Below are 19,995 nucleotides of genomic sequence, written 5' to 3'. Positions count from 1 at the left end.
GGAAATTGAAGTCAAAACTACACTGAGAGAGAATTGTGAAAAGATGGTATTAGATTAGGCAGGCAAGACTCAATTCTCTCCACAAAAACAATGGAGAAAATGTCAAAAGCTATCTGAGGGAACTGCTATGGGGGTCAGCAGAACAGTACAGTGCTTCACAAGTGCCAGGAGGGTAAGGGACAGAGAGAGGAAGAACCCAAAACAACAAATGCCAGTTACCAAATGCCTGCAGTGTTTGGGCTGGCTCCCCTCCCCACCCCAAAGATATTAAGCTAGGGTAAAACCCCTGGTTCACTGCAGCTGACTGAGATGGAAACAGATTTCTTCCTCCCTTTCAGCTCATTCAAGGCAAAATGGACAGGAAGGTGGGAGGCTTCTTGTGAATCTGGCCAGCAAAGCCCCATAAGAATCTCAGCTCTAGATAGACCAAGACACAGGAAAGCCAAGAATGAAACACTTCCATGAAAATATGTGGTGTTGATTGGCATCTGCCAACATGTCTGAAAATTGGATGGGAAAAAAAGTTTCTACTTCTCTCTGTATCCTATGTATCCTAACCACTGGGAGAAAATCTGCATCCCATTGGTGAACCCTTGGTCTGATTTTGATAACCTAAGTTGGGTGATTTTTTAAAAATGGGAGAGCACAAATGCAGTCACCCACTACCACAAATTAGGTAGGAGATTTTCCCATACTCAGAGAAATCGCACATCCAGAGTACAATGGGTAGACCTCATCCTGGGAAAAATCACCTTCATGATCTTTGTATCTCTCCTTCTAGGTAAGTATGGAGTAATTTGAAGAACATAGAATAAGTTGAAACAAATAACAAAGAGATGTGAAAAAAATATATGGAAGAGAGAATTTGGCCATCAGAGTAAATTCACCAACATATTCAGATAGCTAGACATCAGCAAATAATCACAAGCCATACTAGGAAAGAGGAGGAGATGGTCCAGCCAAAGAAATCAAATGACCTGAAGAGATACAGGATTTAAGATAATTCATAAGTGATAATCACACAACTCTCCTAAATCAATTCAAAGAACTTAAAGAAAATATGACTAAAGAAATAAAGGATATTAAGAAGATACTGAGTGAGTATAAAGAACAATGTGAAAGCCTGCAAAGAAAAGTAACATACCTTATGGGAATGAAAGACATGATGGATGAGAATAAAAAGTATTGACATATATGAGCAGATTTTAATTGCTCTAGGACAGAATTAGTGATTTCAAAGACACAATATCTGAATTGAAAGGCCAGGAGAAAAGAAAGAGAAGAGAATGAGAAAAATGAAACTGAGTCTCAGAAAATTGAATGGAAATGAGAAATGTTTATATACATTGTCAGTGCTCCAGAAGGAGAAGAGATTGGAAATGGGGGGTAAAGAATATTTGTGGAAATAATGATTGAAAATTTTCCAACCCTTCTGAAAGACATAAATATCAATATCCAAGAAGGACAATGCACCCCAGAAAGAATAAATCCAAATAGATCTACCCTGAGACACCTACTATTCAGAATGACAAATATCAGAGATAGAGGATTCTGAATGCATCAAGAGAAAATGAAAGCAACACAAACAAAAAATACTTAAAAAGATTAAGTGCAGAACACTCATCAGAAACCATGGAGGAAAGAAGAATTCTCTATCTGGCAAAACTATATTTCAAAAATGAGGGTGATTTCAATGTTTTCACAGACAAATAAAAATTGATGAAATATATTACTGAAAGACCAGAATTATAAGAGATACTGAAGGGAGTGCTGCAGCTTCCAAGGAAAAAGCAACGGTGAGATTTCCAGAAGAGTATAGAAAGGAAGATATTAGGAAGGGTAAAAATTAAAGTGTAAAAAGGCAGACAATAGAATGATATTCTGAGGAAAACAAAGGACAAAATGGATGATGTAAGTAATGCCTTTATAATAATAACATTAAATGCTAATGGCTTAAACTCCCCAATCCAAAGACGTAGACTGATAGAATGAATTAAAAAATATGAGCCATCTATATGTTTTCTACAAAAGACCCACTTCAGATATAAGGTCACAACTGGGTTAAATGTAAAATGTTGGAAAAAGATATTTCATGCAAATAGTAAACAAAAGAAACTGGAGTAATGATATTAGTATTGGACAAATAGACTTCAAGAAAAGAGCTGTTATAAAGGATGAAGAAGGTCATTATATATTTTAAAAAAGGCCATTCACCAAGAAGAAATAGCTGTATTAAATATTTATACACCTAACCTGAGTGACCAAAGATACATGAGGAACACACTGGTAAAACTGAAGGGAGAAATAGATGCCTCTATAGTAATAGTTGGAGACTTCAACTTCAATACACCTCTCTCAGTATTGGATAGAAAATTAAGACAGAGGATAAATAAAGAAAGAGAGTGTGAATAATATGATAAGTGAACTAGACCTAACAAACATCTATGAAGCACTGCATCCCCAAACAGCAGAGTGTACTTTACTTTTCAAGTGCTCATCAATTGTACTCCAAGAGAGACCATTTGTAGGGTCACAAGACAAGTCTCAATAAATTTATAAAGATTGAAACTATACAAAACACTATCTGATAATAACGGAATGAAGCTGGAAATCAGTAATGGATGGAAAAAGGGAAATTTTTAAACATATGGAGATTAAACAACACACTCTTAAATAATCAGTGGGTTAAAGAAGAAATTAAGAGAATTCAGCAAATATCTTGAGATGAATATAATGAGAATACAGTATGTCAAAATTTATGGGACTGCAAAGGCAGTGCTGGATTAAAAAAGAGGAAAGACCTAAAATTGAAGATATAACTGCACACTTGGAGAAACTAGAAAAAAAGCAACAAATTAATGCCAAACCAAGCTGAAGGAAAGAAACAAAAAGAAACACAGATTCCCTAACACAGATTCCTGTGCTACTGACAACAACAGAAGCAAAGAAGAAGATGCAGCAAATAGACACAGAGAACAGACAACCAGGGTTTGGAGGGGGGGGTGGTGGGGAAGGTGAGAGAAATAAATAAGTAAATAAATCTTCAAAAAAAAAAAAAAAAAGAAACAATACAGAAAAATAAGAAAACCAAAAGTTGGTTTTTTGAGATCAACAAAATTGACAAACCCTTACCTACACTGACAAAGAAATAAGAGAGAAGACACAAATAAATATAATCAGAAATGAGAGAGGGGACATTACTAATGATCCTGCAGAAATAAGAGAGATCATAAGAGGATACTATGAACAACTGTATATGAAAAAACCAGACAATGTTGAGATGGATGATTTCCTAGAAACACATGAACCACCTACACTGACCCTGGAAGAACTGGAAGAGCACAACATATTGTAAGAGATTGAAACAGTCATCAAAAACCTCCAAAGGATGAAAAGCCCAGGACCAGATGCCTTAACAGGTGAAATTACCAACCATTCAAAGACGATCTAATACCAGTCTTGCTCAAGTTCTTCCAAAACACTTCAGAAGGAAAGAATACTACCAGACTCATTCCATGAAACCAACATCACCCTAATATCAAACCTAGATAAAGATATTTAAAAAGTTTTAAAACTCCAGACCAATATCTCTAATGAATAGAAATGCAAATATCCTCAACAATATACTTGCAAACAGATTCCAAAAGCATATTCAAAGAGTTTCACACCAGGAGCAAGTGGGTTTTATCCCAGGTATGGAAGGGTGGTTCAATAGAATAACATCAATTGGTGTAATAAGCCATATTGATAAGTTGAAGAATAATCACATGATCCTATTCATTGATGCAGAAATGGTATTTCACAAAACACAACACCCTTTCTTGTTAAAAACTCTCAAAAGATAGGAAAGAAGGAAGCTTTCTCAATATGGTAAATTATAGATATGAAAAACCTACAGCTACTCTTGTACTTGATGGGAAGGACAAAGCTTTCCCACTGAGATCTAGAACAAGATTGTAGACCTACTGTTACCACTGTTACTCAATATGTGCTATAAAAAGACTAAACAATTAAAAATGGGCAAGTGACTTGACAAGATAACTGTCTGAAGAAGAAATACAAATGGCAAAGAAACACATAAATAAATGTTCAACATCACTAGCAATTAGGGAAATGCAAATTAAAACCACAATGAGATATTATTTCAAAACTATTAGATGTAATAGTTGTAAATGTTGGAGAGGATGTGAGAGACAGTGATGCTTATTTACTGTTGGTGGGAATGTAGAATGGTACAGCTACTGTGGAGGACTGTTCGGCAGTTTCTAAGGAGGTTGTATATAGACTTGCCATGTAACCGGACAACATCATTACTAGCTATAAATCCAGTAGGACTGAGAGCAGAGACACAGACGTCTGCATACCAATGTTCACATTAGGATTATTCATGATTGCCAGAGCCTGGAAACAACCCATGTGTCCATCAGTTGAAGAATGGATTAACATTTGTAGTATGTGCACATGATGGAATGTTATGCAGCTATAACAAGATATGAAGTCATGATGCATATGACAACATGGATGAACGTGGAGGATATTATTTTGAGCAAACATGCCAGACATAAAAGGACAAATAATGTATGATTATGCTATTATGAACTAAACATATTGTGTAAACTTAAGGAGTTAATAATTAGAATACAGGCCACCAGAAAATAGAATGAAGACAGAGAATGGAAAGCTGAAGGTTAATCTGCACAGAACTGGTAAAAAGGTTGTTTATAAATCTTAGAAAATTAATAAAAATGGTGAGAGCACATCATAGTGTTTGTAACTAGCAGAGCTATTACATGGGTTTGACAGTGGTTGAAGGTCTGAGGTCATGTACATTACTAGAAAGAAAGCTAAAAACTACCATGGGACTGTAACATAGTAAAACCTCACATAAAACATGAATATGGGTGATATTGCATACATAAAACTGTTTTTACAAAATATAAATAAAAATAACCTAGGAAAAATGAAAAAGAATAGCAGCTGTGTATGGCAGGGGAAGCATAGAGAGATTGGGAGGTGCTGAAATTGCTTTATTATTATTATTACTATTATTATTGGAATAATGAAATTGCTCTAAAAGTGACTGAAGTGATGAATGCACAACTATGTGTTTCTACCAAGTACCACTGATTGAATATTTTGGATTGATGTATGCTTTAGTAATATGTATCAATAAAATAGATTTGTTTAAAAAAACTACAATGAGAATGGATACTATTGAAAAGTTAGAAATCTCTGTGTTGGAGAGGATGTGGAGAGACAGGAAACTTATTCACTGTTGGTGGAATGTAGAATGGTACTACAACTGTGGGGGACTGCCTGTCAGTTCCTAAGGAAGTTGAACATAGACTTGCCTTGTGAGCTGGCAATACCATTACTAGCTAAATACCCAGAAGGCTGGGAACAGTGACACAAAGAGACATCTACCTGCTGATGTTCACAGTGGCTTTATTCATGATTGCCAAAAGTTGGCAACAATCTAGGTGTCAATCAACTGATGAGTAGATAAACAAACTGTGGTGTATGTACACGATGGAATGCTATGCAGCAATAAGAAAAAATGAGGTCATGAAGCATATGACAATATGGATGAATCTATACGACATTATTTTGAGTGACACAAAAGGACAAAGAGTGTATCACTGTACTATTAAGAACTAAATATAAGGTCCTGAAGATTCGTCCATGTTATCCCATGTATTAGTACTGTATCCCTTCTTACAAATGAGTGATATTCTATTGTATGCTTATTACATTTTGTTTATCCATTAATCTCTTTTTAAAGTGTACTAACCACTGAATAGTAAATATAATAACATTCAATTTACTTTTATTTTTTATTATTTTATTATTTATTTATTTATTTCTCTCCCCTTCTCCCCACCCCACCCCGGTTGTCTGTTCTCTGTGTCTATTTGCTGCATCTTCTTTCTTTGTCTGCTTCTGTTGTTGTCAGTGGCATGGGAATCTGTGTCTCTTTTTGTTGTGTCATCTTGTTGTGTCAGCTCTCCGTGTGTGCAGCACCATTCTTGGGCAGGCTGCACTTTCTTTCATGCTGGGGGGCTCTCCTTATGGGGCACACTCTTTGTGCATGGGGCTCCCTTACACGGGGGACACCCCTGCATGGCAGGGCACTCCTTGCACACATCAGCACTGCACATGGGCCAGCTTCACATGGGTCAAGGAGGCCCGGGGTTTGAACCATGGACCTCCCATGTGGTAGATGAATGCCCTAACCACTGGGCCAATTCTGCCACCTTAAAGACTTATTTATTTCTCTCCCCTTCCCTTCTGTTGTCTGCTCTCTGTGCCCATTTGCTGTGTGTTCTTTTGCATCCACTTGCATTATCAGGCAGCACTGGGAAAACTGTGTCTCTTTTTTGTTGCATCATCTCGTTACACCAGCTCTCTATGTGTGTGGTGCCACTCCTGGGTGGGCTGAGATTTTCAAGTGGAGCAGATCTCCTTGTGAGGTGCACTCCTTGCACAGGGGCAGCACTGTGCATGGGCCACCTTACCACATGTGTCAGGAGGCCCTGGGGATTGAACTCTGGACCCTCCACATGGTAAGTGAGTGCTCTATCAGTGGAGCCAAGTCTGCTTTCCATTTCCATTTATTTCTTGATGGGCATTTGGGTTGATTCCAACTTTTAACAATAGTGAACAATGCCACTATGTACATTGGTGTGCATTTATCTGTCCATGTCCTTGCTTTCAATTTTTCTATGTATACACCATACTGTGGAATTGCTGGGTCATATGCCAGATCTATAGTTAGTTTTTAGAGGAATCGTTAAACTGTCCTCAACAATCACTGCATCGTTCCACATTCCCACCAGCAGTGGAGAACCAGGTTTCCTATTCTTCCACACTTTGTCCACCACTTGTAGTTCCGTTTTTAATAGCTGCCAGTCTAATGGGTGAAAGATGACTATCTCATTGCAGTTTTGATTGGCATTTCCCCAACAGCTAGTGATGTTGAGCATCTTTTTATGTGCATTTTAGTCATATGTATTTCTTCTTTGGAGAAGTGTTTATACAAATCACTTGCCCATTTTTTAAATGGGTTGTTTGTCTTTTTATTTTCAAGGCATAGGATTTCTTTATATATGCAGGATATTAAGCTCCTATCAGATATATGGTTACCAAATATTTTCTCCCATTGAGTAGGCTGCCTTATATTGATTGAAGCAAGCCAGGTATTGAAGGACCTCACTGATAAGAATTAAACAAATAGACTCACAGAGCTAGAGTTTGTAAAATAGGTTTTCAAGAAATAGGGAGAAGAAGGTTGTTAGCCAATGCCCATAAGGTAAAATTTATGATAATGTGAATGTTGTACTTGTGCAGTGAAGTGACATGACAGGGGTGTAGTGACACTAATGGGTTGGGTGGTACAGTTTTGACAGGTGGGTAGGGTGGGGGGATGTGTTGAATGGTCCATGGAACTGGGGAGAGGGTTGGGGGAGGTTGCTGGTGAACACTGGGGATTCGTGGGTACATAGCTGAAACTACCAAGTGGGGAAAGCCCTTTTGGCAATATGACAAGAAAGGGTTATTAGTTTAGGGTCTTTGCTGGGAGGCATTTGGGTCAGGGCAGGTTTGTCGGGAGTGTGCAAGGGATCATTTTGCCATAGAGTGTTATATCAGTGGGTGGAAACTCACGTAAAGAGTGGGAAGGAGTTGGACTCCCATCCTGGGGAGGCCCACTATGTTCTCAAATAGAGGGACAGGAGTCTCTTGAGAGTATGGGTGGTGCCTAATAGGGGAGGACAGACCAGTGTGTCAAGCCCTCAGTGTTGCTGCAAACAATTATGAATCTTGTCCTTCAAGGAGTGAAGCTTGGTGGTCTCTGTGTGCCACAGGGGAGGGGAAGGGAGGAATAGAATAGATGAAAGAGGGGATATTTTGTGGGCAGTAGAAGTTTTCTAAATGATCTTGCAATGATGGATACAGGCCATGTCTAACTTCATCAAAATTTATAAAAGTATACGGTCAAAAATGTAAACCATAATGCAAACTATTGACCATGGTTAGTAGCTGTGTTCATCAGTTGTAAGAAATGTATCATCCACATATAAAGGTTATTAATATGGGAAGGGGGAAAATGGGCAGGATGTTGGGTAAATGGGATCCCCTGTATTTTTTATGTGACTTTATTGTGACCTAAAACTTCTTTGAAGACAAAACAAAAAAAAGTAAAATGCTATGGGAACAAATGGAAGAAAATGTCAGTGTACATATAGGACAACAGATCTTACAGTGACGAAAGGCAAAATATGTCAAAAAATTTTTCTTAAATATTTTTCACTATTTTTAATCCCAATTTTTTATTATGTTTTTTTAAAATTTTCTAAATTTTATTTATGTTATTTCTTACGTTTAAACTATCAATATTATTTCATTTTCTTATTAATTGTATTTGGCTACTTATTGGCTTCATTTTTGAGAAGTTGTGGATCACAGAAGGGTTACAACTGTGGCAGGGGAGGATCAGTGGGGCAGGGTGTCAGTGATGGGGGATACATGAGAGGAGGTTCACGGGACATAAATATAAGGCATATAAATGTGTTCAAAAGTTCATGGGGCATGGCCACAGTGGCTGGAGATTCACACAGCAACCAAAGAATATCAAATTCCCATCCTGGGGAGCTCTGCCACGTTCTCTCCTGAAGCCCCAAATACAGGGGCAATGGCTAGTGGAGGAGAATGGTCCATTGATGGGCCATTGATACTGATGACTATGATTATAAACCTTTGCTCTTGAAATTGAAACTTGGCATAATATTGCAGGATGCCCAAGAGTTACCTACCGGAAGCCTCCTTGTTGCTTAAGTGAGGCCTCTTCTAAGCCAAAACTCAGCATATAAATGCAATAAATTCCCCCAAGGAAAATGACTCCCAGGGATGAGACTCCCTGGCACCAAGGGATTGCTACCAAGTACTAACAAACAATGCAACTGGAAGAAAAAAAAATGGGGGAAAAGGTGGAGACAAATGAGTTTACATGGTTAAGTGACTTCAAAGTGAATTGGGAGGGAATTCCAGAGGTAACCTTTATGCATATCTCAGCATGATCACATAGACTGGCAAAGTAGATACTATCCCAAATAGTGGGGCTCCTGAGGGCTCTGGAGACATCCAGACACTATTGTCAGGGCAGATAGCTCAGGAGTTTGGTCCCTTGCCAGTGGGCCCTACTTTGGGATTTATGCTCTCCAGTGTGACAGAGTCAGACTCCCTTGTGGTTTCCCTACACATGGCTCCTCTATCCTTCTGTTTGAACTTATAATTAGTACTGAAGTTGGTAGGTATACCTCTAAGAGACATAAATCTCTGGGCTGCCTATGTGCCAGCCTAGCCCTGAATCTTAAAGGGAGTTGCAACACTTCTGCTCCAGTTCATTGGACTGACCCAGGACAAGTAACAAGGAGAAGATGAAGGAGAACCAACATACCAAGGAATCAAAAGTGCCTACAACTGCAAGCAAGAGAGTTCCATGCACTGGCTGTACAGGATACAAGCACCCCCCTCAAATAAAGGTGGAGTGGGCATCACCATCCCAGAATCCTCAGGATTGGGGAATGAACTATGGACTAAAGTAGACTTACTACTAATCTACTCTAGACCTTCTGTAATTCCAGCAATGGAGGAAATATTGGTGTGGAGGCAGTGACCACTGGAGGTTCTGAGGGTAGGGAGAGGGAGAAAGAGGTGTAATATGAGGGCATCTTCAAGACTTGGAATCAGCCTGCATGACATTGCAATGACAGACACAGGTCATTATATATCTTACCATAAGCTACAGAATTGAGTGGGAGAAACTGTAAAGTACAATTCAAACTATAATCCATGCTTAGTGTCAATGCTCCAAAATGTGTTTTCAATTACAATCAATGTACCACACTAATCAAAGATGTTGCTAATGTGGGAAAATGTGGAAGGTGTGAGGGGCAGGGCATGTGAGAATCCCCTCTATTCTCTGTAACATTTATGTAGTCTAAATATCTTTTAAAAAGTAAAAAAAAAAAAAAATGAAAAGACACATACACAAAGAACTGCATAAACTATAAAGCCTTGGAGTTAACAATTAAAATATAGGTCACCAGAAAACAGAAAAAATAAAAGTTAAGGGTTAAAATGTGCAGAATTAGTATGAAGGTTGTAAATCTTTACAAGTGAATAGGAATTGTGAAAGCACATCATAGTGTTTGTAATGAGCAGCGCTATTATATGGGTATCACAGCGGCTGAAAGGGTAAGTCCAAGGTCATGTATATTACTTGAAGGAAAGCTAAAAAATGTAACATGAGACTGTATAACGTAGTGAAAACTTAGGTGAAATATGATTATGGGGGATATTGCATATTTTAAACTAACAAAATATAAATACAAATAAGTAGAAAGAGGTAAACAGAATAGCAGCTATGTGTGGCCAGGGAAGTATAAAGAGATTGGCAGGTGTTTTTTTGTTGGTATCATACCCAGAGGAATAGATTAGTTTACAAACATAATCTTTTCCTTTTGGGGATTTATAAATAACTTCGAACAGCAACATACTGACTTGTAGCAGCTTGATATGGTTATGAATTCTAAAAATTGACATTGGATGAAGCTTGTTGTCTGGTCTGTATGTGGGCATGATTAAGTTATGATTAGAGCTTTGTTGGATCATATCATTAGGGTGTTCAGTCCCCACTGCTTGGTGGGTGGGCACTCACAGATAAAAGGCATGGCAAAGGACAGAGTTGAGGGTTTCTAAAGTTGGAGTGTTGATGTTGGAGATTGATGCTGAAGCCTGAACCTGGAGCCCTGGGAAGTAAGCTGACAGAGGAAAGAGAAGCAAGCCCCAGGAAGAGAGGAACTCTGAGCCCGGGAAGAAGCAAGCCCTGGGAAGAAAGGAACCCTGAATCCAGAGAGAAGCAAGACCCTGGAAGGGATGAACCCAGGAAGCCTGAATCCTCACAGCTGTCAGCAGCCATCTTGCTCCAACATGTGAAAATAGACTGGTGAGGGATGTAACTTATGCTTTATGGCCTAGTATCTGTAAGCTCCTATCCCAAATAAATACCCTGTATAGACACCAACCAATTTCTGATATTTCACATCAGCACCCCTTTGGCTGACTAATTCACTGACTTAACAATTTTCTTTCCCATAATTAGCAAGGTCATTATTACATGGTGAATGAGACTATAATGAACTCCAGAGAAGGAGAAATTAAACAGCTGTTGTAGTTTCTAGCTGTGCAGGCAAGTCAGCGATGTGCTCGGGCCATTTCTCATCCTTACCTCCCCTCCTCACCTTGGTGTGCAGAGGCTTCCTGTCTCTATTCTAGAACCCTGGGAAGTCATAGGTCTAATGGAACAGCCCGAGCACACCTTGAGACCCCAACAGGGAACAGAAGCCCCAGCTGCTTCTCAGGGTGGGAACTGCACAGAGGTTGTGTGGTACCTGCTTCCTCCTCAGGGGCAAGGCCCATTCCCCATGGGATGTCCTGCCTCTTCAAAGCAAAGCTGTGTGCAGGGAGCTGCTGTCCAACATCCTGACCTCAGCTGTGGACCTCCTCGGGGGACTGGCGAGGAGGGCATCTCTTCCCGGGCCCTTTGGGTACTCTGTGCTGAAGAAGTCATAAAGCAGTCAGTGCTGGGGAAAAAAAAAAAAGAGCCAATGTTAAACCAGGCAATGCTGGGCAGTTACTTGGGTGCAGATTTGGCTTAAAGAGTCAGTTTCAAAGCCGATGCACTCACAGCCATCCAGGCTGACTGAGCCAAACCATTTCAAAGATCACTGAGCAAAGACTGCTGAGGACTGCACAGTGAGAGGGAAAGGCTGACCACAACAGTCCAAATCTGTGAATACTGAGAGGTTTCTTTTCTCAGGTCAAATAGCTCTCATAAGAGAACTTAACAAACACCAATTACAGGGAATTCTCATCAAGATGGCATTTGCTCTAGAGAAGGGCATATATTCTATTTTCCCCCCTGTTCATTGGTGAGCCATTACATTAATTCTGAGTATTCCTTTTTACATTTTATCAAAATTATTTTTATGCTTTAAATCTAAATCATGAAAACACTTCGTGGAGCTTCTATCTTAAATGATGGCATCTTTTCTTTTGAGAATTATCTTCTAAATATTTTAATTACATTCAGATTTTTGAAGATTGAAATTTATCAATGAAATATTAGCAATTCCTTATTTATCTTGTGAGGCTATTGCTCTTATTAGGATTTTTCTTTCTGGTAATAATCAACTTGCGAAACTTTGGCACTCTTTATAAAATTTAGATATTTTCAGCAATTCTCCTCAATCTTTCCAGGACTGTGACATTTCTATGTTTCATAAAATTTTATCACTATTTAAAGTAATACATCCCTGATCAATTTTTATATGGACTTTTCTATTGTATTGAATAGAATCTTCCTACTTCTCATACTGGGGACTTGAAAGAACTTCTTGACCTGAAGACATGATAGTAAGAAAATGAAGTCAACAGTTTGCCAAGCTTAAGTCAAAGCCCTCTCTGAGCATCAACTTGGTTTATCCTTCAAAACCTGCAGGAGACTAATGGGGGGGGGAGGGTGCTGTGGGCGGGAGGGGAAGGTCCGTGGGAGCCGATCCTGTCGCGGTGTCCGCACCCATGGTCAGGGCCCGCGGAGCTGCGGGGGCCCAGCTGGAGCCCGGGACCCGCGGAGCCCGCAGCCAGGCGGCGGGACCAGGCTCATGTGCCTGGGCTCCAGGGCCCCGCCCACTGCACCTGGGGCCAGGCGCCGGGGAGCCCGAAGCGAGCCCAGCCTGAGCCAAGCTGAGCGGAGCCCAGCTCACTGCGCCCATACGAGCCCAGGCGAGCCCAACCCAGACGAGCCCAGCCCAAATGAGCCCAACCGAGTGAAGCCGAACCGAGCCAGGCCCAGCCGAGCCGAGCCCTGATGAGCGCAACCGAGCTGAGTCCTGCCGAATCCAGCCGAGCTGGACCCAGTCCAGCAGAGCCCAGCCGAGCCCAGCGGAGGCAAGCCCGGCCGAGCCTCCCTTGCCGCCGCACGCCGCACCTGGGCTTCCTGCCAGAGAGAGGGAAACCGGAAAATTCACAACTAAGTGAAAATTATGAACTACACTCAAGCTACAGACTTTAGAGGAATAAAAGGTCAGTAAAAGAATATCATGAACAATAGTACAACAAAGTAGATAACTTAGGTAGAACAGACAACTTCCTAGAAGCACACAAACTACCAAAACGGACTGAAGAATAAATAGAAAATAAGATCAGAGCTCTAACGAGATTAAATGATCATCAAAAATTTCCCCACCCAGAAGAGTCCAGGACCAGATGGCTTCCTTGGTTAATTATACTAAAAACATACAGAATAATTCAAAACTAATAGTTTTCAAACTCTTCCAAATATAAATATAGAAGGTGAGAGAATTTCCTCATTCCTTGCGTGAGGCCATCATCATCCTGATATCAAAGATTCCTCAGGACTCTACAGACCAAGAGTTACTTGAATTCCTCTGAAAACTCCTGAACCTGCTGGCACAGCAACCCCGCAGCTTGTCTGAAGGGTCATGAGCAGGAGGAGCAGGAGTCACCCAGGAACTCAGCAGGGTCCACACAGGAAGATCAAGCACTGAACAGTACCTTGAGCTCCTCAGCTCGGCCCACCAGCGGCTGGGGGTTCAGGGGCAGAGCTGGCTCCGCCACCCCTGGGGCCACCAGGCAGGACCCACAGAGGAGCTTGACAGCGCAGGCACAGTAGAGCAAGGTGTGGGAGCCGCGGCCTGGGGCTGTGAGAGAGGGGCTTCCTGCAGGCACCCGGGTTACTGGAGACTCTGGGTGCCCATGAAAGAGGAGTCAAGGAGTGAGCTGAGCCCCAAGGTGAACCTCCCAGGGAGCGGCGCAAATAGGTGCAGGTGAGCTCCACCTGCAGCCTCCGTGCACACCTGGCCGTGCTCCTGCTGGCGCCAGCAGCAGCGACGGGGCGAGCCTTTCCTGTCCTGGCTGGGGGCAGCCTCTGTGGGACTGAGCGGGCCAGCCTTTGCCAGGAAAGCCACAAAGAAAACTGATAAACCCAGGTGAGAAGATGAAGATGATCCAGCTGTTACAGAGCAACTGTGAAATAGGGAGTGGATCCTGCCCCTGTTGCAGGAACAACCAGGAACCAGGTCACTTCTCTAATAAATCTCTAAATTTCTGTGAACTCTGCAAAATCAACTGAACGCTGTATCTTTGGTACACTGAGCTTGGTGTCCTAATTTTAACTGTATAAAAACATTTGTGTACCCTTGTTGACCCAAGAACTAAAATAATGTGATTATTTTACATTTTTATTCCTTTGAAAAGAAAACAAAACAAATGAACTTCATTTAAATGTTTTGGACTTTAAACTAGAGGTCACTTTGTGGCCATTTGAATAAACTTTTTTAGCTCTGGAACTTTTTGTAGGATTTTTTTTTTTCATGTGGACATCATATTTCATTTTTTGAGAAAAATTATATTGTTTCTGTGTATTTGGAAAACAAAAAGGGCAAAATATGGTAGTATAATGTGAACCTACACATGTCAAAATCTTGAATTCTTACAGAACAGATCTTAGGATTCCTTCTCTGAAACATAATGAAATTCAGCAAGAGGAAACATGAATAATTTGGGGTTGCACAATTTAAACAAAGTTTGATAGTGGTTATGGGAAAAAGTACAGCAGTAATCTCTCCTGTAATTTTTATTCATGTCAATGTTATTGTAGCCCGATTGAACTCTCTTTTTAAAAGATTTCTAGTACCATGAACATCTTACTTCTGTTAATATCTATTTAAATACAGTTGATATCTAACGGGGATATTTTACTGCAGAAATATAGTGTTTTAGAAAACTGACAGCTGGCTATCAAGCAATATTGGAAATGTGTCCTCTTTATTTACAGTAAAACATTAATTCCATACAATTTGGTACCAAAATATTTTTTAGATCATTAAATGTGTGTTTAGAAGTTGGAAACTTTAAACACTGTTCTTAGGTTCCATTTAGATTTTTCTTGAATACACAATAGTAGAAGTTGTAAACTCAGAACATGAGTAGGGCATTATGATTTCACATACACTTGAGCCAGTTAGTTTTATCTTTGTGGTGGAGTTTTTTTTTTTAGCTGAAACTTACCTCATGCATAAGTCAGGTAAGTAAAGTAGTAGGTAATTGAAATTTCAATAGAATCAAGTGAAATATAAAATTTTTAAACTTATTCATTTGAGTTTCATAAAACATTTAAAAATGTAAGTTATTTTAAAGTACCATCTACAATAAAAAAGGAAAGAGCTGAAGACATGTATTTAGACTGGCATAGAATTTTGATTTTAATTAGCCCTGTTCTGATTTTTGACTTATATATGTTTTGCAGACATTTTCACTTACTTTCAATTGAGACCAGAAACACTTGAAGATCTGGTCCTGCAAAGGAAGTGGGAAACTTACTCCCAGATCACAAATGCTTGCCTCTGAGTAAATGTGTTTCCTTGAGATGAGCCACAGAGGGGCCATGTTTTACTCAACCTTTCCACTGTAGAATAACAGCAGATTTACTTTGCTTTAAAACCATTTTCCTTTTGTTTATAACTTAGAAATTGTGGGAAGCTGTATTTAATTTTTTAAATGTGGGAAGATAAATCAGATTTAACATGATGTGTTAGTTCTCTAGGAGGAAAAGTATAGTCCAAAATAGTAAAAGTGGGACCAATTAAAACATGTAGTCTTTATTTTTAAAAACACATACTTGATCTTTTGTCTGTGTCTCTTTTATGCCACTACAGTAAATGTGTCCTTGATGTAAATGCAAATCATTTTGCCTTGATTAAATTGTAGACATATTACTTAAGACTTTACAATATAATTCAATAATAAAAAAGCAATTAACCACTAAACAAACCTCATGGTAATTTCCTGAGGGACACAAGTCTCAATGTATCAGATTGAGCCAAGTTGCCTGCCCAAGGACTGCCTCACCAGTTCTAGAGAATGTGATGGAAGGTTTTGCTCATGTGAACTTGCTGTAATGCTGGTGCCCCACGTGCAGTCTTTCTTCCTCATAGAATCACCCAGATTCTTCATGTGATGAAAATGGGTGGAAAGAGCATGCTGACAGTGAATGATCCTCTCTGTAAGTGCATAGTGTTCATTTTATCTTTCTTCCCACCCTCTCTCTCCCTTCCACCTTCCCTCACTACCACAGCTGCCCTCCATGGCAAAGACAGTTAAGCCAGGGAACCTCCCAGATGACTTTTCCATCAATGCCAGTCTTCTTCTGACACCCACAATAGGCGCATTAAGAGTTTCATAGTTTGGCAAGAGTAGAGAGTTCATATTCCTCTTCTGGAGCTTTGGAAAGTCTGCAAGATTGGTAGCCAAGCTCTTACAAGTGCCACAGCTGCTTGCTGGATTCCTAATGGTTCAACTTTCAAGAAGTGCACAAACTTTAGAGGAAGTAGAGTATCTCCAAATCACAGCTACACCACCCTTGGGCATCCAGTTCCTGTTTTCAGCTCCTTTAAATCTGAATTTCCAAAGGTTTCTTGCCTCTATAAATGCATACACATTCCAGGTAAACACTACCATATATAATTCTCATGTGGGTAAAAAGACTGTGAATGTTGATATGACCTGGTAAATCTTAAGCTTTGTTAACTTCTCAAGTTAACTGCCAGGTGGCTTTTACTGTATTTTAAAATATACTGCATTCCAAACAAAACAAAACAAAACTATAAAGCTATTGTGATTAAAATATTGTGGTCATGGATAAACAATAGAAAGGCAATTAATTGGAACAGATTAGAGAGAAAAGAAGTAAATCCTCCATGTATATAGTGAACAGTCAACTAATCTATGACAAAGGAGCAAAGGCAATTCAAAGATGTAAGGACAGAGTTTCCAAGAAATTAAGCTGGAAAAACTGGACAACCAAATGCAAAAAGAATATAGATATATAATATATAAATTTCTCTAAAACAAACTCAAAATGCATCATTATTCAGAAATAAAATGCAAAAATATACAATTTTTAAAAGAGTAATTATAGGTGGCATTGGGTTTAGCAATGACTTTATGCAGAATACTAACAGCACAATACATTGAAAGAAAAAATAATGTTAGGTTGGGCTTCTTTTAAAAAATTTAAAAACTGTATTCTGCAAAAGACACTACTAAGAAAATGAAAAGATAAACCACAGAGTGGAAGGAAGTATATGTAATCCACATTTCTGATAAAGTATTTATATCCAAAATATACAAGGAGCATTTAAAACTCAACAATAAAAAAAAAAAACAATTAAAATGGACAAAAGATCTGTACAAACACCTCACCAAAAAGGAGATACAGATGACATAGAAGCATAGGAAAGCATTTGCATCATCTTTAGGACGTGGATATTTAGGGAAATACAAAATTTTAAAAGTTAGATACCACTGCACAACTATTTGAATGGTTAGAAACCCAAAAGCTGACAAGTGCAGATGCTGGTGAGGATGTGGAGCAACAGTAACTCTTATTCATTGCTTGTGATAAAGCAAAACAGAACAGTCATTTTTAAAGAGAGGCTGTCAGTTTTTTAAAAAGCTAAATATAGGCTTGCCACACAATCCAGCACTGATATGGCAACTATTCATACAATTACTTGAAAATGCATATCCACACCAAAACCTGCACTAATTGTTTATAGCAGCATATTCATAATTGCCAAAAATTGGAAGTAATCAATATGCCATTCAATAGGTGCATGGATAAACAGTGCATGATATGTCCATAGAATGAGTGCTTTCCAGTGATCAAAACATATTAGCAGGAAGCTGATGTGGCTCAAGCAATTGGGCTCCCATCTACCATATAGGAGGCCCAGGGTTTTATCTCAGAGACTCCTGGTGAAGGGATGCTGGCCTGAGTGGAAAGCTGGCCCACACAGAGTACTGGCTCACATGGCAGCCTGGCCCATGTGGAGTGCTGGCCTGCGTGGAGTCCTGGCCTGTACAGTAGTGCTGGGCCATGCAGTAGTGCTGGCTCACATGGAGTGTTGACCCATGCAGTAGTGCTTAGCCCATGTAGAGTGCTGGCCCACATGGAGTGCTGGCCCATGCAGTAGTGTTAGCCCACGTGGAGTGCTGACCCACACAGAGTGCTGGTCCACACAGTACTGTTCCACATAGAGTGCTGGCCCACATGGAGTGCTGGTCTGCACGGAGTGCTGGCTGACATGGAGTGTTGGCCCATGCGTTAGTGCTAGCCTGTATGGAGTGCTGGCCCACACAGAGTGCTGGCACAGTAAGATGGCACAATAAAAAGAGACACACAGGAGAGACAAGAGACACAGCAGACCAGGGAGCTGAGGTATGCAAGAGAATGATCGCCTCTCTCCCACTCAGGAAGGTCCCAGGATCAGTTCCCAGTGCTGCCTAAAGAGAAGATAAGCAGACACAGAAGAACACACAGCAAATGGACAGAGAAGGCAGACAGTGAGTGTGAACAATGGGGTGATTAAATAGATCTTTAAAAACAACAACAACAAAAGCAAAATAGCTATCAAGGCAAGAAAAAGCATAGAGAAATCTTGAATGCATATGACTATGTGAAAGAAGACAATCTAGAAAAGCCTACATACCATCTAATTCCAACTATATGATATTCTGGAAAAGGCAATACTATAGAATCAATAAAAAGTTCAAGGTAGCCAGGGTTTCTGGGGGAGGGAGGGAAGGGTGAGTTGGTGGAGCATTGGCATTTTTAAGTCACTGAACTGTTCCATATGGTGCTATAATGAACACATGACCTTACACATTTGTCAAAACCCATAGAACTACACAATCCCAGAGTAAACTCTAACATAACCTATAGACTTTCTTTGACATAAATGGATCAACATTGATTCATCAACTGTAAAAAAATGTACCACACTACTGCAAGATGTGAATAAAAAAGACAACTGTGGGCAGAGAATGAAGAGGGGGATATAGGAAATAACTATACTTTCTGCATACTTTCCCTAGAGACCTAAAAGTGCTCTGAAAAATGAATTTTATTGTAGGAAATTAAAATCCAGGTTACCTGTGTCGTGGTGGGTATAGGGAATGGGGTCATTCTAAATTGGTATAGATTTTCTGTTTGGGGTGATGGGAAAATTGGGGTGGCAGATGTGACAATATTGTGAATGTAAATAACAGCATTGAATTGTATTTTGGAAAGTGGCTAAAATGGAACATGTTAGGTTGTATATATGCTACCAGGAGAAAAGGATTAAAATATCATAGAATTCTACAACAAAAACAGTGAATCCTAACATGAACTATGAATTACAATTAAATGCATAAATCTTGTAACAGGGTTTCAGTTTTAACAAAATTCCCACATTAATGCAAAGTGTTAAGTATAGGAAAATCTGTGTGTCTGTGAGAGGTACATGGGGATTCTGTACTTTATGCACGGATTTATCTGTAAAAAACTTCTCATAAAATAATTTAAAGTCTATTAAAATACAAAATAACATATACCATTAATTCAAAGAAAATGAAACAAAAAATTTGATCATGTCTATTGCCACAGAAAAACTATTTGACAAAATCCAATAAGCATTTGTGCTTAAAAACAAACAAAGAAGCAAACAAAATCAGGAATATATTTAGCTTTCTAGTCATTGGGAAAGACTAAAAGGTTTCCCAATGGAATAAGAAATCAAACCAAAGATGGTATTTCATCATGACTATTGATCATTGTCCTGGATATAACAGCCACAGCAATTAGGCAAGAAAAATAGAATAGGCATCCAAACAGGAAAGGAAGAAGTAAAACTACTGCTACTTGCAGATGACGTGATTTATACATTAAAAAAATCCTCTAGACTTCACAAAAATACTTTTACAACTAATAAGTATTTTCAGAGAAGTTTCAAAAAAGTTTCTTGTATTTCTATACCACAGCAACAAATAATATGAAAAGGAAATTTTAAAAGCCATTAATTTAACAACTGC

The 19,995-nt window shown here is 39.4% G+C and overlaps 1 pseudogene; it reads right to left on the bottom strand.

The window, feature by feature from the left end:
* Window positions 1-634: 634 nt before the first annotated feature.
* LOC139438425 (U1 spliceosomal RNA) lies at window positions 635-789 on the bottom strand (annotated as a pseudogene).
* Between the last annotated feature and the right edge of the window lie 19,206 nt (window positions 790-19,995).

The sequence above is a fragment of the Dasypus novemcinctus genome, chromosome Y, assembly GCF_030445035.2.
Source record: "Dasypus novemcinctus isolate mDasNov1 chromosome Y, mDasNov1.1.hap2, whole genome shotgun sequence".
Taxonomy (NCBI): Eukaryota; Metazoa; Chordata; class Mammalia; order Cingulata; family Dasypodidae; genus Dasypus; species Dasypus novemcinctus.
Note: the sequence above shows the minus strand (reverse complement) of the source record. Positions and strands in the feature narration are given on the sequence as shown.